The following is a 21,702-nucleotide window of genomic DNA, read 5'->3' on the forward strand; positions in this document are numbered from 1 at the left end:
TAACTCCGATCTCCGAGCCTTATTAGGCCACGAACCTCAACCAGGGCCACTACTTAAGGTAAAGGGATGGATGACACATAGCCATTCTCCCGACCCGTTTTCTGCCCTTGGAACCCCAAGGTCCCATATTAATTAAAGGTGGGTGCCCACTCAGTGCACTCATTATACACACGTTGGAGGCTGTGGGGGAAGCCCCAGGTCCCTCGCAGACCCAACCAGCTCCCTGCATGCTAAGGGAGCCCTCATGGCTTCTTTCCAAGAGTGCGAAGCTATTGATGCTGCTTTCTCCAGGTGGGAGAATTATCTTAAACTGCTATCTTCCAGGGGTGAGCTACTCGGGTCATAGCATGTGAGCTGGCCCTAGGGGATGGGGTCCCGAGGGCTATGGCAGGGGTCTCCATGGCCCTCCTCCCTTTTTTTAATGGTAGCAGCCCTGGAGAATGGATTCCACAGGTCCTTTCAAAGGCAGGGGGATGGTTGCTAGCCCTGCTCCCCTTTTTTGTAAGTTTCGGCTCTGGGGTGACCTCCACAGCCCTATAATGGCTCGGGAGTCCCCATTGCCCCCTCCCCATTAATTATACAAAGCGGCCCCAGGAGATGGCGTCCCGACCCTTAGAAGGCTCGGGGAGGGGGTGATCCCCTTTTACGTACATTTCACAATAGGTGTGGGTTCCCTGGTGCCTATGATTGCTTGGGGAAAGGGGGCTACACTCCCCCTCCTCTTATTTAATGCGACCCTGGGGGTGGCCTCATCTGGCCTATAATGGCTTAACTGAACAATGCAGCCCTGTGTTGCCATTTTGTTCCTTTTTTTACGATCCTGCAGGAGTCCCACAGGACCACAGCAACAATTGCAGTTTTTAAAAAAAAATTAACCCTAGGAGGAGTCCCTCTCATTTTACCCCCAATGGGGCCCAGGGGGGGAAGCAAATCCCTACCCTGCCTCCTTATATCTTTTTTTTTTATTTCAGTACAGGTGATTAAGTCCCCTTATCTTGTCATGGATACCAGCAATATTTTTCTCATGTTACTGGCAGCCAATCAGAGCCCTTGTTCCTGCGGGAGTCTGACTCCCTTGAGAGAAAAATAGCTCCCTCAGAAAACTCTATTTTTGAATTGGGTCTCCAGCAAGTGTCTCTCACTCCTCTCATGGAAACAAACGTCCCTATAAGCAAAACACTTTGAACCTTAATTTCTGAAAAACTACTGAATGGATTTACACCAACAAGCACACACTGCACACCAGAATCAAGCTACCTGCCAAATTTGGTGTAATTCCGTCCACCAATTTTTGCTGTAGCGTTTCTTAAAGAAGTCAAAGAAAAATGCATTGGGATTTTTTTTCTTTTGGGACACCAGCCCCCTTTATTCTCTTCCCCTGCTTGACGGATCACCCTGAAACTTTGCATGCATAAATTTATTTGGAAGTAGCATGTTTTTGAAAAGTTTTTGGGAGTTTCTTCAAAAAGGGCCAAAGTTATTTTGCAACACAAAAAACACTTTTCTTGTGAAACAGTTGAACTAACTATAACTTCTCAGTGGCGACTGGCACTGGCTAATAGATATATCCATAGAAAAAAAACAAGTTTAAAATGATGTTTTTGTAAGGTATGGAAATATTACCGCATGTGGTCTGTTACAGAGCTCGCTCCTTACCGAGCAGCGACAATTGATCTGCCGTTGCAACCACAGGTAAATTCTAATCCATGGTTTATCTCCCTGAAAAAAACTACTTAAAAGACTTGGGATGGAGGAGTACTGGTCCACTCCTGAAAGACGGTCCCTTATACCGAAGTGCAGGGTTAAAAGTTTATATTGGGAAACTTTACTAGAGAAGGAGTTAGCTAAACCTTTGGGCTCATTGACCCAGGATTTTATGAGTTTTAAAACTGGCCCTTTTTATGAGGAAACTATTGATGAAATTGTTCCACCTATAGTGCATAAATTATTTATACAATTCTGATACAAGAGTCTCCCCACTAAACTGTTTTGCAAAAAGTGGTGTTGTGATGTCCCCTCTGATGACCAGTGCCCAGCATGTAAGGCTAGTCCTGAATCTAGAGTCCACTTGGTATTTTTGCACCCATTAAAGAAGCCTGAGGGCCAAGTGGATTGTTCCGCTTTGCAAACTAATTGGACCTGGCCACTAGCTTGAGGTTTTGAGAATTTTAGCTACTAATACACGTAGGGTGGTAGTCTTTGGTCTGGACAGATTTTGGCATGCACTATGGATCAAATGTTTTAAATGTATTATATGAATTGTCTTTTTGTATTTCTTTTTTGATCTATATTTATGAAAATCTTTTGTTTACTCTCGAACAGTGAGTTTTATTCCCAAATTGTCTTATCTAGCAATATGCAATCTATCTTTAAATGGATTTTTATGTTTATGTTGTTTTTATTCTAAGCTGTATCTTGCACTTTATACGATCTTTATGATCAAAAATAAAGTTAATTGATTTGATGATGGTAATTATAATGTACTGCACATTAAAACTTTGGAAATTCACTGGATAATACAAAGTTTAAAGTGACGTTATAACTAGGTGAAAATGTGAGTTCAAAAGTAACATTTTCAACAAAAAAATATTGAAGTTCACCTGTTGTATCGTGTAGTCAATCCTTGAGTAATGGTGGATATTCCACAGTATCTGATCTCGTTTTATTTCATTTAGAACATTTTGAAACTGAGTTTTTTGGTTCAAATAATAGGGTGTGTGTGTTTTAAAAAATATATATTTTATACAAGAAGGCATGGAGTTTTCAAAATTCTGAAAAATGCACGAACATGCAAATGAATAGACGGTCGTGTTTCACATTCAAATGTCAAGTTTGAAATGAAAATATAAATGGCTGTGGTTTCACTGTTAACCTAAGACATCTTCTGCTCAAAACATTTTTGCTTGGGAAATTTACGTGCAATGTCAAGCCTAGAACAACTCACACATTTTGTGAAAATAATTATTGCTACATTTGCATATTTTAGTTGCTTTTGCCTGCATGAAAAAAACACTTCCTACACAACCACAATTTTGAGGATGATTCCTCTTTATGCTATCCTTGAGCATGACTTTACTCTTGCTTTTGACAGACGTGAATATCTTACCATGACCAGGGTCAGAGAATGTGCCATGAAAATGTTTGTGAATACCCAAAAATTATTTAACATTGCAGAAGTTACCTGTTGAAGCTCTGGTTAAAGGTTTATTCACAGGAAAAAGTGTGAATGAGTACATCTTTTCAGGTGTGTAAATCATTGTTTTGAGACTGTGAAAAATGGAAATAAACGTGTAAATAATAAGTCATTCACTATTGAAGAGAAGGACATTTTGCTACTTTTTTCCAGTTCAGGCCAAAGCAAGGTGCAATGAGAGCCTGATGGTGATAAGGTGACAGTAGAATATTTTATTTTCAGTGCTTCATTGATCTATGTGGTTACTCATGTTGTCTGCCACAGAATATATGTTGATGTTATGAAATCTAATATCCAGCATTCTGATGACACAGAGATATACACATCCTATTGCACTAACTCAAGACAGACCTACACGTTGCTATCAGAGTACGAAATCAAATTTTTTTGCTGGGTGAAGCGGAAATTGCTGAAATTAAATCTGAACAAAACAGAGATAACAATTGCTGTGTCATAAATATAACTGAAGCCATGTCAGAGACATATAGGGCATTTTTTAAAAGCTGTTGTGTATTGGAAAGGCTTTTTATTGGAGGTGGTTAGGTACCCAGCAGAGCTGAAGAGTTTCGAATAGCGCCTGCTCCTTCTTCAGGACAGTCGGCTCAGAGTCTTGATTACCTATTAAGTAGACTAAAATGCTGCAAAGATATCCCAGGCTATCCTCAAGAGTGGGTTGTTCTGCGTGATACCACACATGGACTGTGCCACATTTGGACAAGCTCATCACCACTGGCTGTTCATAGCACAAAGCAGAGCATGGTGCTACAGAGAGACCAGCACTCATCTGCAGCTCCTGATATCTGTCTGGAACAATCAGATTGTGCAGCTGGCAAACAGAGCTTTGCCACATTGCATGGAAGGCAAACGGAACCTACAAATATGGAACTATGTGAATTAAATGTACAATCAAGTAGGGTTTACTGATAGAATATCGATGGTAAAAATGTTGATGTTCAAAATATGGAAATAAATAGAGACCACAAAAATATCGACTCCCATACCTACACAGGTAAGTACAAAAATATCGAATCAAAAATATTGATGTTAAAAATATAGATGAAAAAAATATTGATTTAAATATATATATATATATATCAAATAATACATATTAAATATATTAAATATTAATATATATTTTAACAACAAAAATTAAATGTAATATACATTTTTACAAAATATTACAAATAAACCTAATTTATAAAAAATATACACACAAACATAATAATTCACAAATATATATTTTTACTTTAAAATATTAATAAACTATTATCTTTAATTTATTATAAAACTTTAAAATTATTTACAAATAAAATATATATATAAATAATTCGAAAATATAAAAAATAATTCTAGAATAAATGAAAATATTAATCTATAAAAAATATTTAAACTTACATTTCTCAATACAATCAGTGCAATAGTAGGAAAAGTGTTGGATAGCAAAAAAATGATATTTACTATTCCAACTCCAGTGAGTGCAACAGTAGGGTAAGTGTTGGATAGCGGAGGGGTAAAAATTACTCTTCCTACTCCAAACAATGCAACAGTAGGGAAAGTGTTGGAGAGCGGAGGTGTAAAAATTACTATTCCCACTCCAGTGAGTGCAACAGTAGGGAAAGTGTTGGATAGCGGAGGGGTAAAAATTACTATTCCCACTCCACTGAGTGCACCAGTAGGATATGTGTAGAATATCTTAGAGGTAAAAATTACTATTCCCACTCCAGTGAGTGCAACAGTAGGGAAAGTGCTGGATAGCGGATAGGTAAAAATTACTATTCCAACTCCTGGGAGAGCAACAGTAGGGAAAGTGTTGGATAGCAGAGTGGCAAAAATTACTATTCCCACTCCAAAGAGTGCAATAGTAGGGAAAACGTTGGATAGCGGAGGGGTACAAATTAGTGTTGCCACTCCACTGAATGCAACAGTCGGATAAGTGTTGGATAGCGGAGCGGAAAAAAATGTATCCCCACTCCAGAGAGTGAAACAGTAGTGAAAGTGTTAGATAGCAGAGAGGTAAAAATTACTATTCTAACTCAAGTGAGTGCAACAGTAGGGAAAGTGCAGGATAGCGGAGGGGTACAAATTACCATTCCCATTCCAGTAAATGCAACAGCAGGGAAAGTGTTCAATACCGGAGAGAAAAAAAATTACTATTCATGCTCAAACACTTAAAAAATATATATTAAAAATGTAAAAATGTAATGAAAATCATTAAACAATATTTAAAAAATAATGTACAAACATATTAAACATATAAAAAGAACATATATTATAATATTAATTAAATATTACAAGAACCTACAAATATTATATAAAATAAAATAATAAATACATAATAAATAAAATAAATCTTTTAAACTAGAAAATATTTACAAACAAAAAAATTAATTAAAAAATAAATGTATGTATTTTATTTCCTACAATATAACACCACACCAATAACAAAACTTCAAAAATTGTAATTACATTAATTTACTTATTAATAATTAATTAAAAAATATTATTAATAAAAAAACTGTTAAACATTAATTGACTACACACACTTTAATATTATAATAGCCACAACACACCTAAATTAAACTATAAAATGATAAAACACAATTAAAACTTATTTACAATTTTAAAACTATTACTATTAACAACTAGTAATTAAATAATTAAAATGTATTGGAATCCCACTCTTTACCCCTTTAAAAGTAAAAACAACACACACAAAAATGAACAATTACCCAAATAAATATCAAATAATTAACATTAATTAACAAATATATATGAATTAATTAAACACAAATTACTTCCCACCCTTTACTTCTATAAACACCCCAACACACACCTAAAATTGATTACACAATTACCATCATTGATTACCAATTAATTAATTAAAATTTATTCACAACCAATTATTAATTAATCATTAAAAAATAAATTACTTACCACCCTTCCAACACTTAACACCTATAAAAACCACAACACACACCTAAAATTAATTACACACTTACCAAAATTAATTATTATTTAATTAATTAAAACTAAATAGCAACCAGTTAATAATTCATAAATTAAAAATAAATTAATTCTCACCCTTTACACCTATAAACACCACGACACACACCTAAAATTAATTACAAAATTACCAAAATTACTAACCAATTAATTAATTAAAGTTAATTAACATCCAATTATTAATTTATAAATTAAAAACAAATTACTTCCCACCCTTTACACCTATAAACACCACAACACAGACCTCAAATCAATTACACGATTACCATAATTAATTACCAATTAATTAATAAAAATTAATTAACAACCAATAATTAATTAATTAAGTAAAAATTACTTTACACATTTAATGCTATAACATCTCAAATAAACAAATATGAATAAATATAATGTATTCAATAAATGTAATATAATTAAATCACTTCCCACCCTATTCCCCTATAAACCCACAACCCGATACGGAACTAAAAGACGCAAAGTTCAAATATTTAAAAATTAATACATTTTATATAATTAAATGACTTCCCATCCTATTTCCCTGTAAACCCATAACCCGCTATAGAACTTTTTAAAATAAATTTACTACAATTAAATTACTTCCCACCCTATTCCTCTATAAACCCACAACCCACTACGGAATTAAAAGCACAAATTTCAAATAAAAAAAATAACAACTACTAAAAAATTAACACATATACTAAAAATACAAACAATTCCTATTAAAAAAAAAACATCACATACATATAAAATATATACTAAAATACATAACAATAAAAAACGATATTTTTAAAAACTATATTATTGCAAATGATATTGATATTACTTACCTTAAGTCGAAATTCTTGACCACGATATTCTTGCTGTCTATATTTCTGACCCACGAGAAAAATGACTCGATATTTGTGCAACTCGATATTTTGTACTCAATATTCTGTCTCTGCACTGCGTTATGTACCGGCCCCAAAAGGAGCAATCCAGGTATAACTGCTCAGACACATCTCTTCTGAACAGGAACTCTCAAGCAATCACAGGAATGTTTCAGCTTTGTTGGCTCTCCTCACTGAGGTTCACCCTCTGGCCCCTTTGGCATAGTGAGCTGTGGTATGTCAAACTGGGCATTCACATCACTCCTACTTGGAGTAATATGGGAAATCAAAAGAATTATAGTTATACTAAATTGAACCACGAGAAATTACTCTGGGAAGATTATATTCTGTCATTACTTTGATTACTGTTCCATTCCAGGAAAGGGAGAACTTAGGCGCTCATTAGCATGGTGGGCGGATCACCACCACCTAACCGGCGGTGGTGATCCACCCGCCAACACACCCCACTGGACAGCCTTTTACCCCAACCACATTTGCATTGCGTGGGTACCGCGGCGGACGGAAAGACAGTCCACCGCTTTACCGCCGGTAGGCAATCGTCCCGATTGCCTACCGGGCGGAAGAGGCCCATAACATGGTGGCACCTCCATCCATATTAGCATGTGGCATTTTCAATGCCTTTCCATGGCAGAGACTCCACCATGGAAAGGCATGCGGTTATGCTTCGGGGGCACGTTGCGGGGGCTGCACTTGGGGGGGTACCTATGGTACCCCCCAAAATTGGCATGGACAACGTGGCAGGCACTGCTTGGTGCCTGTTACGTTGTGCATGCCAATGCACAACATGCATATATTGCATTGTGGCGGGTGTTGCTACAGCACCGCCCACCGCAATGCAATGTATGCGGGATGCCACCGCCACCGTGACAGAGTCCACCCGCCATCGTAATGGACCCCTTAGAGAGCAAACAAAACTACCAATGTGATATATTCAGAGAGGAAAACAGTAGTTGAGAATAGTTCAAGAATCTCATCTTTTTTTATTTGTAAAATAACGAATGCCCATTAGAAGAATGCAAAAAATAGTGCATTGGATAACAAAAGAATCACTGTTCTGATTGAATGTCCTTGTCATATTTACTTTTGTCAGCTTTATTTCGGTCACTAGGACCATAAAAGAATACAACAAGTGTACATAAAAATATATCACACATGATTAAATTAAAATCAATCATAAAACAATTAATCTAATATTATCAAAAATATTCAGTCAACTGTGTTTAGCCTTATACATCGGTTATGACTAAACCACATTGCTGTTAAAAATTTTGCAACTGCAAACACAATTGGGGCCGATAAGTCTGTTTTTAAAATTCTGAATGCTGGGGAGTACTGCCTAAAACCAAGATTTTTGAGGAGTGGGACGAGCCAATAGTTCCTTGCCCTTTGATAAGCTGGACAGAAGAATATGATGTGCAAGTCAGTCTCTCGCGAATGAGCACAAGCTGGGCATTGCACTGTAGGCTGGGGATATGTCCAGCGATCTGTGTACGCCCTGAGGGGGAGAGTACTATATCGCCATTGCATATATAACTTCCTTGTATTCGAAGGGCCAATATCATCAAAAGCAAGCTCCAGGTGATATGAGTCTTTAAACCCCAAAAAGTGTTCAGATAAGGACTCCTCCCGAACTCTCTTGATTGAGACACGTAAGTTGTGCTCGTAGTAAGCCTTGGAGATAGATTTGCGTGAGATCCTACAGCATGCATTTCCTGGATCAAACCACAGATCCGATCTTCCTAGTGACTCGCATGTTTGTTTGATATATCTTAGCCATGGGATTTGTACGGCTTTTGCAAGGCGCAGAATCTCTTGGAGCTCAGCTCTGTAATTAGATAATTCCGGTGTGCTCCATATTTTGCGCCAGAAAGTTATGGGTTTGAGTCCCAACTCCTCTGTAATGGGTCTTAGGCCCAAATCTAATCTTAGTGGGAGGAGTGGGGTGCTAGATGGTAAAGCTGTCAATTGCCTTAGGAAGTTGCTCTCCGTAACCTGCAATTTCTGGGCGGCAGTATGCCCCCATTTTTCACCCCCATATATCATAGCCCCTCTTGCCTGGGTTTTATAGATTTGGAGGCGGGGACCAAATGGCTTATAGGTCAATCCTCTTGTCATCCTAGATATGCCACCCGTCATCTGAGTCAGTTTCAAATTTGCCTTAGTTCGGTGTGAATCCCAAGTCATAGACTGGTTGATTGTTACCCCCAGATAATCGAACTTGTAAACCCTCTCTAGTCTGGAGGACCCTATCAAGGGACTCGGGCGTGTTGAGGAGGGCGGGTTGAAGATCATATACTTGGTTTTAGAAGCATTAATCTCCAATCCACGCTTCACACAGAAGTTCTTAAATCCGTCCAACACCCGTTGTATGCCCATAGGGGATTTGGAAAGCAGCAGGGTGTCATCTGCGAACATAATGGCAGGAACCCTGCTGCCAGCCAACCTGGGGGCATCGATGTTGCTCAACCCATTAAGATGGCTAATGACCCCGTTGACAAAGAGGCAAAAAAGGGTCGGTGCAAGCACACAGCCCTGTCTAACCCCCCTGTCAACGGGGAAACCATCCGAAAGAGTTCCCCCTCTTCCACACCTTACCCTGGCAAAATTTCCCTGGTGTAATCTTTTCAGAATTAATCAAATATCTGCAGGAGGAGCCAAGATGGCGACCGGAGCAGACGCTTGAGCGCCCGGCTCCGTCGGTCCGTGGCCTCGGACTACTATCCTGATGCCCATCCTCGCCGATTCTCGAGGTGCACCGTGTGCGAAGACGCGCTGACCGCGCTGCTGCTTTCCCGGAGTCTCAACCCGCCCGGATGCCCGAGTTCTGGGTGCTTTTGTCCTCGGCACTGAAACCCTGCGCCCTTACGGCCTTTGCCGGCCTCCTGGAAGCTCCGCAGTTACCGGACCAGCTAGCGCTAACCTGAGCCCCGCGGTCCCGATCTCGCCTCGCACCATGGATCGTTGCCGGATGAGCCCGGGGAGAGACGGCCGGACACCTTCTGCACCCTGTGCCTGACGGGCTGGAGCGGTGGGGTGGGCCCCGGTGCGGTGAGTCTCCTGCCCCGCTCTGAGGACCGAGCTGTGGGGGGCTGCTGCCCCCTTTGCCTATTGCCTAGCCAGCGGCGAGGGGGACCGGCGAGAAGATAAGCGACTGTCGGCCTTTCCTGTTGCGGCGTAGACCTGAGGGGAATTGACCACTTGCCACGACCCCCCCCCCCTGGCCATTGCACCGTATAGCGGCAAAACATGGCGTTGAGTGCCTGCTCGCGGCTGGGGGGTGATACTCCGGTCTCGCCCGCTGCCCACTTCGCCCTCCCTCTTCCGGACACCAGCTCCACAGTGCCGTCCCGGATTGCTGCCGATGTTGGGGCCCAGCTTCCGCTGACATGCGGCTCCGTTCTGGCTGTCCTGCGGGACTTTCAACTACAGATGTGCGCTGGCCTGCAGGCGCTGAGTGAGAGGTTTGACCCCATACTGTCGGCTGCGGGCCGTGAGCGCACTGTTTGTCATCCACAGGGCGTGGGTCCTCCGGTGCTCTTGTCCTCTTGCGGGGACGCAGCGGCGGTGTATGATTGTGCTACACTGGTGCCTTCATCTAGCGCTCCCGGCGCCCAGGGTCCACCGCTCTCCACCTCAACTGCGGATACTTTGTCCCCCTGGTCATGGCTGCCCGCTTCATTGTTCCCTGCCTCATCGCGTCCGCGAGGCTATCCTGCTGAGCGATACCTAACGGCTTCGAGGGACCGTCCGCGGTGGCCCACTGCTGCCTTTTTGTGGAACTCCTGTACCTTACTTGCCAGGTTTGGATTTTATGTGGTGCAACAAGGGACCTCAATCGATGGTCGGCGGCCATTTCGTGATCCTACTTCCCCATCCTCTCACAAGCGGCCATCTTGTCTTTGTCTGCTCGGGACACGGGGCTTTCACGCAGGAGCTGGTTTAATCCCAAGCCCGCGATCGGGCCAGGGCTAGTCTGACTTCTATCGCTATGGTTTATGGACGGGCTGGCCTGGGACTGGGACTGTATGTATGTTTTGCGCGCACTTGTCGCGACTTGTATCCCTTGCTTAAACTGTGGTGCCATGGTATCTTTGCATGCCGTTTTTGGCGTAGAGGGCTCTCAGGGTGTGGGGGCCATAACTGGCTGATGGTTCGGGGCGCTCTGGTGTCTAGTGGGCTCCTCCCCACCTTCTTTTCTGTTTTCTTCCCTTCTTTACTCTGTTCCTACTTTCTCTCCTCTCTATATTTCGGGTTCCTTGGGCGACAGGCACTATGCTGGGGGGGGGGGGTAGGCCGTAGCCTCCGCATTGGTGTAGGGTGGGGGGGTAATACTCTGTTCTCAATTAGTTCTATGGGCCTTTCTTCTTTTATGTCTCTGTGCTCTACTTTCTTCGATTCGGGGTCCGGGTGTGGGGTGGATCGAGTGGGGGCGGCTCTGGAGGGGCGCGTACTTGCTCATGTGACTATCCTGATATATCTCTGCACCGCCTCACTGATTGAGATTTTACTCCCATTGTTGTTCTTACTGATGTTGCTGCTCGCCCGTGTGGTGAAGCTATCTTGCGGACTCGAATCTACTTTGCTCTTATCCTTCATTGACTTTTTTCTCTGATAAAATTATCAAAAAACTTAAAATTAACCTTCACTTCTCCTTCCCCGGGTTTCAAAGATATCTCCAGTATGTGACTCATAACCTGTTGTTAATCCTGACCGTTGATGCACGGGGGCTGTAATGTGGGTATCAGTGCTTTACTGTATCGTGGCCGGCCTGACGGTTGTAGGCCCGTATTTGTTCTTTTAAGATGCACGAATAAAGGTTTTTAAAAAAAAAAAAAAAAAAAAAAAAAAAATATCTGCAGGAACCCCCAAGTCCGTCAGGACGGCCCATAATTTATCCCTGGGCACTAAATCGAAGGCCGCCCGCAAGTCCACGAACACCGTGTACAAGCTGCCGCCCTCGATTAACACAGTCTTCCAATATAGAAGATTAACACGGAAGATCTGATCAGTAGTTGAAATGCCTCTTCTGAACCCTGCTTGATAAGGACTCATGATTTCACATTCTTCAATCCAATCTTGAAGGCGATTGAGCATTAGTCTGCCGAAAATCTTTTGAGGAACATCAATAAGACTAATGGGTCTGTAGTTGGCTGGGAGCAGAGGCGAACCCTTTTGAAATATAGGGACAATCTCTGCGCCCAGCCAAGTATCTGGCACCTCCATACCCCCCAAAATGGAATTAAATAAAGTCGTTAAATAGGGTGCCCAAACATCCGGTTCTTGTTCAAATAGATCACCCGGCAGGCCATCCAGGCCTGGTGCCTTGCCTGATGCCAACCCGGCAATAGCTGCTCGAACCTCCTTTGTTGTGAATGGCACCCCTTTCGAAATAGTACTAGCCGTCTGGGTGGGAGTAATCCTTTCCCCTTCAGGTGACTTGTATAGGGACTGGAAATAATCTTGCCATACCCTGGCTGAAATGTTAGGCTCTATTGCTGGGGCCAGCTCCTCAGAACCTGTGTTCACACAGTGCCAGAATTTGCGCAAATCCCCACATGCCAGGGAAATAGTACGTTTTTCCCATTTTTGGTGCTCCCATTCGCTTTTAGCATTGGTGATCAAAGACTTATAGGCCTTTCTCCTGGCCCTGGTTTCCACGCTTCCCTTGCCCGCCTTAATCGAGGTCAGTAAATCAGTTTTTGCCTTGCGGCATGCAGTATTATACCAGGGGGGGCCGGCAGCACGTCCATTATCCCTTTTTGGTATAGTGGTAAGGATTTCGGACGCCGATTTGATGAGGTCTTCGTGCAGCTGCCCCAGTTGTTTATATGCGCCCTGGGTAGTACCATGCACCTTTAGTGCCTGGACCTTTTCAAGTATGGGAACTACCCTGGCGTACAGCTTGGATATCTTCCCTGGGTTGGAAGCTAATTTCTCCCATTTCACTCTACGTCTGTTGTTCGTGAGGCCTAACCCCGCCTCAGATGCCACCCTCTGTTTCCCCATGACCTCAAGCCCAGGATGGTCATATTCCAATTCCAATGCATTGTGGTCGCTGTCTTCCCTAGGTGTCACCCGGAAGTCTCTGATAAGCGACCACGAGGCTAATGGGACCTGGATAAAGTCGAGTCTTGACTCCCTGCCCACTCTATTATAGGTGCATCTTGGAGGGGTATCAGATTTTATCCTACCATTACAGGCCCTAAGACCATGTTTCAGGGTTAGGGATGTGATTTGTAGAGCCAAAGGGGTCCAAGCTCTTGGGGCCGGCGCTTGTGATGGAGGTACAGACCACACCAGGTCCTCCTCCTGAGCCAAACCACCCAGTGTGCCCGATAGGGGCTCAAAATGGCAATTTAGATCGCCCCCAATTAGAAGAGGGATGCTCTCCGGAATTTCATTTAGGGCAAGTGCAAGCTCTTCAATAGTACGCGACTCCTGCGTAATATTGACTGGCCTGGAGTAGACATTTATCAACAGAAGGCTATGAGCGTTTGGCCATTCCAACAATACAGCTAAAATATCCTCCTTATTTAGTGGAAGGACAGCGGCCCTACATCCCAGGTCGTTAGCCACCCAGATTGCCACACCTCCCGCAGGATGCCCTCTACCCACCCATTTTGCTTGTGTGGAGAATGCAGCAAAGCCTGTACAGATGACTTCTTCCCTCGCCCAGGTTTCTTGGAACAGGCATATATCTTTGTCCTCAATACAGGAACTCCAGGCCGGGCAATTCACTTTATTACCCAAGCCCGCCACATTCCAAGATAAAATCTTGAGAGAGGAACAATTAATTCTCTCTGTTGGAAAATTTGGGGGCGTAACCATGGCAGGGTGCTTCCCCACTGGTGGGTTGGTATCTGAGCTGCCATCTTGGACGGCCATCGCCTCAGTTATATTACATGGAGAGCTAGGGATCCTTGCACATGCCTCTCCATTTATATATTTCTGCTCATAATTGTCCTTCTCCATGGGGATTGCTGGTCATATTTTGGATATAGAAATCCTATTTTGGCCCAGGCCCTCCCCACCCCCCGTCTTATTCGGTCAATCCACCATATCTAGGCTGCAAAACCTATTATGGGTGGGAATGTGATCATATCGCGGAAATCTGGGACGAGGGTGGTCCCCTCTTTCACTTGGGGCCCATCTACCTCCTCTCCTGCGTACTAATTCCCACCCTTCCTCTACCTGCTCATAACTTCGAGATGGATAAAAGAAAGATAGAGGAAGCGATTGAATAGAAGTCCCCTGGGCGTGGTGTGGCCAACTACATATGTGTGAGACAGTAAGAGGGTCCCTGAAATTAATCAGGACACAGTCTCCGTGGATTGATTTCCTGGTATTACCAAGCCATGGGACTCTCCTCACCATAAGGACCTCGCTATACATTCCTTCCGGGAGGGGCCTATTGGTAGAAAGCCAGTGGATTACCTTGTTTTTAAGGGCCTCCACTGGTTCTCTAGTAGAAGGTTTTAGTTCTGGAATACCTGTTAGAATGACTGTGTACGGAATGGCCTCCGGTGGCAAATTGATTGGTCTATGTTTAGTGCCAATGCCATGTACCCCCAATACGGGTGCAGCTAACTTCTCTTGCGGGCTTACATTTACTACGGAAGTTGGGGCTTGGGAGTTCGTGACTGCTAGAATTGATGGTGTAAGATGATGCGTTTGTGTAAGGTTAGATGTAAGGTTAGATGGAGGGCGCCCTTCCTCCACTGGGGGCGCTGATGTGAACGTCTTGCCACTATGGCTCAGCCCTCCACTTAAAAGTTGACTAGCTTTTTGGGGGGCATCAGCTAATTGTACGATTCCCTTTTGGATGTTCACTAAACACATTTCCATCTTTGCTAGGCGGTCTTCTAGGGAATTGAGCATTTTCCTCAGAAGAGTACGAATGTCCGAAAGGGTGAAATCCTCCTCCCCCGCTAAGGCATCTAAGCTGGAAGAAGTCTGAGCCGGGGTATTGGAGGGTAATGGCCTTTTTTTTGGTAACTGTTTTGCCCCCTTGCTAGCTAAACCATATTGATTGGCCTCGCACATAGGGTTATATTTTGGAATCTTGGGCTTTCAACCCCCTATAATTTGTGCCTTTCTTTTCCCTTTTGGAATAGCTCCTTCCCTCTCCCCCTGTGATGTCTGCGCAATCTGGTGAACCCTTTCAGTAGTTGCGTCCTTGTTAGACACACTTACTTTGGCAATGATTGGGGGAGGAGGGGGCTTAAGTGATGGTAGAGGTAATATACTAAGCTCTACGGGGGCGAAGATGTCACAATCCTTGGTAGGTATGTTAAGATTACATTGGTCAGATAGGTCAAGCAAGCCATTTGACCCCCCAGCATCTGTTGGTGTATAATCAGGTGTTTGTTCAGGGGTGGTGGCATGTGTGAGGGGTCCCAAGGAGGACCTTCTAACCCAGTCAATTTCTTGCAAAATACGCCTTTCTAAGATAGTAATTTCATCAATAAGAAGTGACCTCGCTTTGGCAAAATACGTGTCCAGAGTACCTTTTGCCGTCCCTGCGGCCAGTGTAGTTTTGCTCCTCATTTCTCTTGCAGTCATGGTCCCGAACTTGGATCCAAAGATGAGAGGGGTGGCCCAAACCCTAACTCTCCCGTTCTCGAACGGCCTCAAATGGCCCGCTCTTTGCCCGGTCTTCGCCGCGTGCTACGCCCCACGCGTGTCCCGCTAGCACATATGCGCGGGATGTTTTAAATGGGGAAGAGGTCAGGAGGAGGAGTGGCCGGGAAGAGGCCCCAGCTGCAGCAGTGATGATAGCGCTGTGCAGGCTGGTCCTCGCAGTCCCACCGGCAAAAGGATCACCCAGCAAAAGCTCCCCAAGGTCCAGCAGAGTCCAAGTTGGCCAGGTTTATTTGCAGGAGTCTCCAGCAATTGCGGCGGTCAGGATAACAGCGAGCGGCTCCCGCGAAGCGGGGGCCGCGAGTCTTTTATCACGCTGATGGGAGGAGTGGGCAAAAGGATCACCCAGCAAAAGCTCCCCAAGGTCCAGCAGAGTCGAAGTTGGCCGGGTTTATTCGCAGGAGTCTCCAGCAATCGTGGCGGTCAGCTCATCACCCTGTGCCTCAACAGCCCTCGAACACCCGACTGTCTCTACTTCACTTCCAACGCCTCGTCAGGGGTAGCAAACGCTATGTCCTTGTACTTTGGCAAACTTTGAAGAAGGGACGGCTGAACTTTGCTCCAGACCAAGTGGCAGATGTACAAAGCAGAATTTTAGTGACAAACGCTCCGATTCGGAGTTTGCAAGCAAAAAACTGCTTTCAGAATATACTGAACCCATTCTAGAAGATGATGACTTTTAGTGACTCCTAAATGGGTTTAGAAAAAGAAACATGATTCAGAAGGGCTGTGTTGTAGGCATCCCTTCCAAATATTGATTCATGTCCATATTTCAATACTTAAAGAAGAAAATAGGATTGGAGAACCATTGAAAAGTTAGTGACCCTCAAGTTGGAGTGGTAACCCATTGGTAGAACCCATTCTTCATTTTGAATGTTAAGAAATGTTTGTTTGGGAGTAGGTAGCGGTCTAAGGGACCACAAAAAACTCCATAACTAACTAAAATAAAGTCAACTTTTCTTTTTAAACACAGTCCAAATCCCTTCAGGAAAACGGGCTGCATACAAATTTCTTTTTTGAAATATGATCATGGACATGGTTATTTTCTGAACACAGCAGGCCACTATCCCTGTGGGGGCATTCAATTTCCATAATCATAAATTCCGATCTAGCTAAATAATATTCATGAGGTAAGTTGGAATCCTACCAACTACAATTCGTATTTTTAAGATATGACCTATTAATTCATAAGACGGTTCTTAAAAATCTTTACTGGTTACAAAAATACTAGACATATTTTGCAACCAGAATTTTGTGACCAAGGCATTCATACATCTGGAGAATAGTTACTTAGGGTCCGATTGCTAGTTTACTGGTGTGGGAGCAGGCCGCCATGCCACTACCGTGCTCTCACACCGGCAAACAGGCCACTGCCTGCCCACCAGATTATGAGTATTATCATGGTCTGGTGGGCGGGCAGAGTGGCGGTCCCCCTTGAGGTGCAGTTGTGTTGAAAGGCTCATATGTGAGCCTTAAACTGTACCACTGATGGCCTGCCAGTGCGTGCACCTCCACAGCATGGACAGTGCACTCCATGCCATTCAGGAATGGGGTGCATGCACATATTGGGGCACAACATGTGCCCCCTGCATACACCCCAGTGCTCAGGGCCAAAAGGTGGCACTTTAGAGTAAGAACCTCCATGAGACCGCTGGTGGTGAGGAAAGTCGTAATATACTTGGCGGTACTGCCGGGCACCACAAAGCGTATTGCAGACCTCAGACTGCTACGCCACTGGTAGGGATCTCTGATCCCTGGCGGTTGTGAAGGTGCTATGGTGGTCCGACCACCCAAGTTGTAATCCAGTGGTCGGGCTGCTGATGCAGCGGTGGCCAGACTGCCACCGCTGCGTCACTGTCAGTTTGACGGTCCTCGGACTGCCAAACTCATGATTAGGCTCTTATATTCATGTATTACCACCACGTCCATCATACTCCGAAAAGAAACACAGTAGTTTCGTACAACAGAGGCTACAAGTAGGCATGGACAAAATTGCATAATTTGCTTCTCCCAAATTAGTTATAATTTCCACTGTTGCAGGGATTCTCCGGAGTCACAGAACTATGCTTGGGATCATAGAAACTTAGTAGGCAGAGTCATCCTACCCCCTGAGTACCCATGAGTCCGGTAAAAATGTTTTCACATGGCTTTCTCTTACTACTGTTGACTGTGCAGTTAGTTGGGAGGCAGAGGTACACACTTCCATACAAAAAGGCTCATAAGTCACCTCTGCCCACCTAAGTCAGGTGGTTGCATCATTTTAAGCTTCAGTGAGATTCTGTCCCGATACAAACTTACCTGGACATTGAAAGCATAAACCTCCCCTGAATTTACTCAAAATTTATGTAATCTGGGGTTTGGCATGGCGTTTGTTCTTTTCGGCATTACGACATTAAGGAAGCATATCTGTGGACCCGTGCCTGAACTTCGGTATGTAACAGCGTAACAGCGGGGGTTGTTATACTTTCATTCAGCGAGTCAGTATGCATAGGAGCTTGCACTTATGCAGGGACAGGGTGTTGTGAAGGAGGTAATATTACAGGACCTTTACTGAACATAGGTTTTGGGAGAATCTATATCCACATATGGTTTTTGTTATGTTCAGTGTTAATATCTGATGATCAGTCCTTCAGAGAATTCACACTAGGTACTGAGTTAACTTTACACCGTAAGTATAAAATCTTTCGGGGAGAGTTGGGATGTTGCGAAAGAGGGCAATAATCAAGGGCCTTTACAGAACATAGGTTTTGGCTCAATTTATATCTATGCTAGCTTCCTGTCATTTGTAGTGTTAATATCTCATGAGAGGTATTTGAGATAAAACGCACTAATCATTGAGATAAGTTTATATCTTACACATAAAATCTTTTTTGAATATGTGTCCGACATAGGTCTACAAGCATGCTGGTCATTCATATCATGGATAATGTGGATTCATATATATATAAATTTTTAGTTTTTACTTCTGAATTAATTATCTTAATTGCAGAAGTGATTGTGATTTCTACCCGAATCCCAGAATATCAGCGGAGGTCTAAAAAATTGCATATCTACTGATCTCCCCATTGAGACAAGACTCCCCAAGCACCATTAACTTTTGGAATGTGAAATTTATTGCTCCAATCTGTCGGGAGACTGTGTGGGATTTCACCACATATAACACAAGATTGATTTATCATTCAATCTCATCCGCTTGCATTTTGGGTATGTATGATCAGCCAGGTATAATTTATCAAATAGCTTTGAGTTCAAATTTCCCTTTTAGGACGTGTTGTTATAGGAACACAAGGGTGATTACATTAAAGAGGATGTGTCCTCTATCTTCGTAGAACCTCATGCAAATTGAATGAGAGCAACACGACAGTGGAATCATACCAGCTTATGAGCTTTGCCGCAATTTATCCCAATTAGGTAAGATCTAGAGAGATACCTGGTTCATCCTTGGTTATAAGTTGTCAGCAAGTTTCTAACTCAGGTGCATTAGAACTCAGAGAATTTAGAATATAGAGTAAAGTTCATTCACAACTATGCTTCTTTCACTTTCCTATTAAGATAAATTTTTTATTCGTTGGCCCCATGATCAAGTATTTCTTCGCTACCTGAATGAAAAATTCACCATGCTATAGGTATGAGTTATGCTATATTTTTCTTGCATAATCACAGTAATTTGTTTCAGATTTTTTTCTGTAGTTTATTCATTTTACATAATTCTTTTTCCCTCACAACAGACATGAATGTTAGTTCTATGTATTATCTGTTAAGAGATGTACCCATTCTTTTTAGTTTCATGACATCATTGGGGTATAAGGTCACGGACTTTTTCAGTACTTGTTACTGTTTTTTATCATTAACAATCTCCCAGTTAGGATTGAGATAATCGACTCGTCTATTGATTGTTAATAGAGCCGAGTAACTTCAGAGTGAAATTATGTACATCAATTGGTTTTAAATTAAATTGTTTTTTTCTTTTTTGTCTTATTAAAAATATATATATTGTTGTTTACTTTTTATAGTAACCACTGACAAGAACATTCTGAAGAAGGCTCTGCCGAAACGCGTCAACTTCACACTTTTGTATACTTGTTCAGTGTTTTATAACTATTCATGTGTTGGTTTCATACTTTTATGCAAATTGAATAGAACTAAAGTATGTATAATTATGTTTTTCGAAGCAAAATTTACTCGTGGATTGAATATTATTGAACATTATTGATTATGTTTATAAAAATATTTATCATGCATATGAAGTAGATAACGAATACAAAAAAGAACATTAAATAAAAATAAAAATAGTGATTTGTAATAAATCTAGCTATACTTGCTTTGAGTTTTGTCTTGTCTCTGAAGTTACCGCGCTTTGTGTTATTTTATCTTTGCACTGAGCCTGGTGCATTTTCTTTTTCCAATATATTGTATTTCCCTGCCAAGGCCTATCCTTTTTGTAGGGGACCCCTTTATTTACCAAATTGTGTAATGTGGGGTTTGCACATGATTACGGTCATGTAACAAAACTTTGGCAGAGCCCTAAAAAAATTCCTAAAATGGGTACTTTTATTACCCTTCCTGATCCATATTCAGGCTTGCTCACTCTATAACGCTTCTTTTTATTATTAACTTGCACACTGAAAATGTAAATGAAAATGTAGCTGCTGTTTCTCCAGGAGAAATAAAATAACTACATTTTCCCAGATGTCAGTCATGCTGTAATATGTTATGGCTGCGTTGTCAGAGGGCACCCCCCATGATCTAGGAAGCAATCAATTCTGACCAATGTAAGTGGCAATATACTTGAACTTCCCCATTATTCATGTTTGGAAAGCACTTGTGGTCTGATTAATTAAGTTTCCTATATTTCATTATTGTTACTGTTTAAAGCTGTGTTTTTAATCATATTTTTTAATTCAGGACTTTTGAATCGAATTTCACCAATATACAATTTAATAATAAATGGCACTGAATTTTTATCATACCTGTACATGATACTTGGAAGATGGATGATTCCAATAAAAATAATATCTATTTATTTTATATCTCAGAGGACTGCTGACTTCAGCAAGTCCCTCCACTCACAGTGGTCCTGGGATGAATTCTATTGTTCCATGAATATTATATGTAATTACAATTTCCAGAGAGATTTTTAATCACTGATGTATGTACTAATAGGTCGATTCTCAAAAATATGAATGGCAGTGGATCAGAATCTGACCTATTATTTTAAAATAAATAAGGTAGGTAAAAAGTGTCAGTCTGCTGGGCTCAGCAGACAACCACGTCTTTGATTTCTTTTTAGTAAACAATATTTTTTTAATGCAGCCCATTTTACTTAAAGGAAACATTTAAAAATGTTTTAATTTTTGTTGTGTGTTTGAGAGTTGGCAGCGGTCTCCTTGATTACTAAAAGGGCCCGATTACGATGTTGGACGGAAAGCCCCCGACTTGGAATCAGGACCGACCGACTTGCAGTCGGTGGAACCGACTGCCGGATTACGATGCGACAAAACACTGTTCAGTCGAATTCCCATTGTTTCCTGTGGGAGCTCGTGTTACGCCCAACAACCGGCCATAACACAGGCTCCTATGGGGAGCTTGCAGAAAACCCTGCACCCTGTCGCAGGCACCCCACGGTGCCTGCCACACAGTGCAGGGTTTTACAGGGGATCCCTTAGGTACCTCCTCGGCCATCAACCGTAGGCCTCAGAGCCTAGTAGACCCTGCCAGGGGCCCCCAAGCTCAGTTTCCAACAGCCTTAGTGTTGGACAGGCTGACACAGAAATGCTGTTGGAAATCAACATCGTAATACCGAGGGCATAAACACCATCCGTATGGGTATACAATGTAGTTCCGACCGACACGAATATCCGCGAGTCATTCGGAACCGATTCAGAATGACCACGTGGTTTACATTCTGATCGTGAACATCGTAATTGGGTGGTCAGAATGTAAACCGACCTAGTTGGTCAGAAGGGCTCCGACTGCGGG

The sequence above is a fragment of the Triturus cristatus genome, chromosome 3_1 (assembly GCF_964204655.1).
Source record: "Triturus cristatus chromosome 3_1, aTriCri1.1, whole genome shotgun sequence".
Taxonomy (NCBI): Eukaryota; Metazoa; Chordata; class Amphibia; order Caudata; family Salamandridae; genus Triturus; species Triturus cristatus.